The 5,271-nt window shown below is 37.9% G+C and overlaps 1 protein-coding gene across 1 annotated transcript in view; it reads left to right on the top strand.

Annotated features, from left to right (window-relative positions):
- The window catches only part of LOC106474017 (band 7 protein AGAP004871-like), a 209,006-nt gene that overhangs the window by 21,383 nt on the left and 182,352 nt on the right, over positions 1-5,271 (top strand). The gene's annotated exons all lie outside the window — the stretch shown is intronic.

Below are 5,271 nucleotides of genomic sequence, written 5' to 3'. Positions count from 1 at the left end.
CAAAGGTAAATAATCTGCTGAAGCTTTTTCGCCAGACACTAATCATAGCAGAACCGTCTGGAAAAATGATATCTAGTTACTTGATAACTAGACAATGAGTAATTTGGACCTTTCCGAGTAGCATGGTTGTGAATGGATTTTAATGACTTAATTGTTATTTCATTAACTAGAAATGCTCGTAGAGATGAAGATTAAAATCACAAGTTACATCTTCAGGAAAGCATTGAATTCAGGTCACGCTGACTGCTAGTAAATGTTACCTCAAAGAGCAAACTTCTCCGATATCAGTGTTCACTTAACTTGCACATTACTTGAATAAATGGAGAGAAACTACCTAATGTCTATACAAAAATAAAAACTCTCGAAACATGACAACTGAGAACTTAAAAAACGAAATCGAAACTTCGTAGAAACAGAAAAAGAACTGCACAGTCTATGCTAAACTGATTGCATTTGTCCATTTACGCAATAATTCTGTTCCCAGCACTACGTAAAACCAGAAGACATATCGCTGTGCCACTAGAGAGCACGTCAAAGCAATTGTACAATAAATTAATTTCAGAATTTCAGAATATTTTGGCCACTTATAATTTTTGTCAATTGGGGCTATCTGCTGAATCCACCGAGAGGAATCGAATCTCTGATTGTAGCGTTGCAAATCCGAAGACTTACCGCTGCCCCACCGGAGGACAGGTCGGTTATCATAAAACTGTTATTCGTTCTCAAAATATTTTAAAACCTATAAAATAATAATAAAATTTAAGCTAGGGGAAGTCAGTTACTGTTCGAATACCCCTTTATATGAATTTAACAAGAAACAGAGTTGATCAAAAAGTTTCTTATTATAAGTAAATAAAATTTCACAATTTTCGCACTTAAAATATAAAATTATGTATAAGTAAAGCTAAAATAAGGCCCGGCATGGCCAGGTGGTTAGGGCGCTCGACTCGTAATCCGAGGGTCGCGGGTTCGAAACCCCGTCACACCAAACATGCCAACCTCCGCCTTTGCCTGGTCCCAAGTCCAGGATGAGAAAGGAGGAGGGTTGGGCGCGGGGCCACCCCGTAAAAACCAACCTGCTACAAGTACCTGCAACAACACCTTCCGTTGGCGAGGTGTTGTTGCGGCCTTATGCTCCACTGGGAGTTTACAGGAATTAAAAAAAAACAAAAACTAAACATACTATACAAATTTCACGTCATAGCAAAACAATAACATAAAAAAATACTTTGATGATCTTAGGCAGTTTTCAGTATCCATTTAATAAATGTAACTATCAACACTGAGAATGCATGTTAATATTACAATTACACGCTTATTATTATCTGAAACATGTCCATGATGAAGTAATACAAGCTTGTTAAAGTAAACATGGTGTACTACCTGAAAGTTTATATTCATCAGCTTATCAGATGTATACATTAATATGATAAAGTATGTTACTCGTGACTTGCTTCATGTTTATGTATATTTAACACACTGCTTGTCTTGCAATGATGGGTAAAGAACAAAATGTATTTAAACCAGGTTTGTTTGTTATGAATTACGTCCCTAATTTAGCAGCGTAAGACTAGAGGGAAGGCAGCTAGTCATCACCACCCACCGCCAACTCTTGGGCTACTCTTTTTACCAACGAATAGTGGGATTGACATTATAACGCCCCCACGGTTACAAGAGTAACACCATCAACACTTGCTTTAGTTCTCTTGCTGCAATTAGTCAACAATTTAAACTCATTGCAATGCCGAAATTTAACTATGAGCAAAAGATATTTTTATAAAAGGTTTTTAAACATATTTTTCTACACTGTTAATACTGCTTGTGGGCCATGACTGTATTGCTTACATGGACTCTAATAACGTACGACTCGCACAAAAGAATGGGAGAGAAAAGGTCATCAATATTTCAGTTAATCCCACTGCTTATTGCTGGAGTGTCTTGTGTATTTTATGTAGAAAATAAAAAAGTTCATCCAGTATTTCTGGTCACTTCTTTACACAACGTTGTATAAAATTATTGATACGATATAACATGTGAGCCTTACAGGTAGTGAACGGCTAATTTGAGGGTTAAAGACACGCTGAATCACTAAGCATTAAAACAGCACGAAACGAATACGAACTAGTAACAAAAAATATTCTAAGATTGTTGGGATGGAAAAAGATCAGAAACTGGAGAGCATTTGGGATGGGAGGAAAATCTGCTTTACCCATTCCTGCATTTCACCACTCATACCCTACACTCACAGGATGGGTACATATATACGTTGGAATAAAATGTTTGTTAATCGTTTCTGCACTTATTGTGAGGCCCCCAGTGGCACAGCGGTATGTCTGCGGACTTACAACGCTAGAAACCGGGTTTCGATACCCGTGGTGGGCAGAGCACAGATAGCCTTTGTGTAGCTTTGTGCATAATTAAAAACAAACAAACAAACAAACTTATTGTGAGTCGAAGTCTTGGCTTCCAGTGGGGCTGTAGCTTCTAGGTGGAAGGCACCATTTCACCAACTTATTCAGTTCTATTCTATAGAACCTTAATATATTATATAGACGTTACTTCTTCAAGCAAGATAAGTCATGACCAGGATACTGCGCGGCGCGGTAAGGGGTATACACTAGATTATCTACTTCCATATATTGCACGTAATGACTTACTGATCAGAGACCGTGATTAGTACTTTGAGCTGTAACTAGCCTATCATGGATCACTTCCTGCTCTAGGTTTGAAATGGCACATCCTAGAGAATAGTGAAATGTTTTGGTGTATGGTAGGCACACTGTGGTTTACGAGCTGACAGAGAAGAAGAAAGAAGAAGAAGAAGAAAACCGATGTTTTTGCGGCTCGTTTTCTAGACATCGAGGAAGATTAGCCGAACTTTAAAGGCAGTTTTGTGCTTGATTAGTGAAGGGATTTTCGTCTCTATTCCTTTGGCTGGGTTTTGCCGACGTCCTGGTGTACGCGCTACCATACGCAATGTACAGACCGCCATTTTTAACTGGATCCATAGTGATCGCTAACACACTCTCTTGTACGTTGTACATGCCACATTGACGGTGAAGTAGGAATTGTTATTCGTGGAGTGCAGAGCTCATACCCTGAATGTTACGCATATAGTTGTTATTTGTTGAATTTCGAGCAAAGTTGCTCAATGGTTATTTTGAAGTGATACACTGGATGGAAGGCAGCTATTAAGCACCACCCACCATCAACTCTTGGATTACTTTAACCAAATAGTGGGATTTTGCTCTTTTTTTCTCATGTAACCCCAAAGTACAGAGTGCGTATTTTTTTTGGGGGGGTAACGGGCGCGCGAGCTAAGGAATTTCGGATCCACGGTCCGACATACTTACCAAAGGGCCGCGCTCAGTCCCGTGCATATAGAGAGATGTTAATTTGTGGCCACGTAGATCCACACACGTGTTAGTGGTTACAATATTTGGGAATTGTTCGGTGTTAAATATATATGTCATAAACTATCTATGGCTAGTTTGTGAAAAATTTCGTTCAATTCTGATATACGTCATTTTAGCCCCTCATTAGCATCCCCTTTCCTGGGAAAAGACTAAATGTTATCAAACTGAATAAAAAAGTAACATGTATAAAGTTTTAATTATAGTAAACTTCATAAAATGACTTTGAGACATTGTGATTGGGTTACTTTTCATCTCTTACTTCGTATGATAGGTCTGGCATGGTCTGGTGGTTAGGGTGATTGACTACTAATCTGCGGGTTGCGGGTTCGAAACCCCGTTCCCGAACATGCTTGCCCTTTCAGCTGTAGGGGCGTTATATGTGACGGCCAGTCCCACTATTCATTGGCACAATAGTAGCAGAAGAGTTGACGGTGGGTGGTATTGACTAGTTGCATTCCCTCTTGTCTATCACTGCTAAATTAGGGACAGATAACTCTCGAGTAGCATTGTGCGACATTCAAACCAAATCAATCCATTTCGTGTGACACTACTCTCATAATTTGAGAAGTCTTCTGTATTAAAACAGAAAAATTAGTTTTCCAACACAATAACATAAAATCTTACATGGGAGAAATAAGTAATGATTTTATCTTTCCTTTTCCGCTATCTACCTAAAAAAAAATTATAGCAAAGCTACATTTTCCATCTTCGTCGGTTAATCATTTGTTACTGTCATATTTGAATGAGGAAGAAAAACAAATGCAATGTTCAGATATTTTATTCGTACTCCTTTAGATCATAGATGTCATATGGACTTCTCAGGGGATCATAGGTGCCATATTAAGTGAACAAACTAAAATCTTACATTCTTGTGTTACGACATTTCTTTCTAACTTGATTTTCTCTATTTTTGTTATCACGTACTTTAATGTCTAGCTATTCGACAATCCTGATACTGCTCGAAGTGAAGATGCATCTTGGTTATAGAATCAGTTCAGTATTGGGAATAGTCTATAGGGCGAATCGTACAACGAACAAGCGAAATATTTTGTGTATATGCATAACAGACCACGGAGAGTGCAATTCACTGTTTCTTAATTGCCACTAGGGAGCGCCACTATAGCAACTGTTCAATGTTGCCATAATTTTATATTGCTGGGTCCATCCTGACAATGGAATTTTATATTGGAATGGATCATCTGAACCTCCGTCGCAATGACATGATTCAGTTGTTTGGTTACGATGGTAGACCCACAACTTCAAACAGCCAAATAACTAGTAGTCACAGAAGCAGGTCAGGTGAGTCAGAAAATGGTCAAACTAGCGACTGAGTATCGATTTGGTTCCCACCAAAAGCTTGCTTGAGCAAGAGCCAACCACATGTATTGTTACTACAGTGATATGATCAGAGTAATACCATTAGTTTAGTGACAGGTTTCCACCAATATGATTACTTATTCAAAAGTTAATGTTATTTGTGTTTTTCACTCCTAGTGAAGTAATAACAATTATCTATTCCATCATGTGTTTATATACCAGCCTAACTTGCATACGATCATGTGCAACTACCCTTACTACCATTACCAGAAACCAGTGGAATGTAAAACTATGATCCTTTGTTCGTGTAAACAAACTACATTACTCGTATATTACACGGTTCGTTTTACAAGCTGTTCCAAATTAAAACTGACTTTACAGTCACTCTATATTATAAAAAAATACAATAATACATTTCAAAGCGTCAGTATGGGATGCAAGAATAAGAAGGGTAGAAAGTAATATTAAAACATTGGAAATAGTAGACAAAAATTAAGAAACTTGCAAAAATGGCAAATAGAACTTTTTAATAGGTGTT

This window comes from Limulus polyphemus, unplaced genomic scaffold (genome assembly GCF_000517525.1).
Source record: "Limulus polyphemus unplaced genomic scaffold, Limulus_polyphemus-2.1.2 Scaffold135, whole genome shotgun sequence".
Taxonomy (NCBI): domain Eukaryota; kingdom Metazoa; phylum Arthropoda; class Merostomata; order Xiphosura; family Limulidae; genus Limulus; species Limulus polyphemus.
This window is presented reverse-complemented; position numbering and strand designations above follow the sequence as displayed.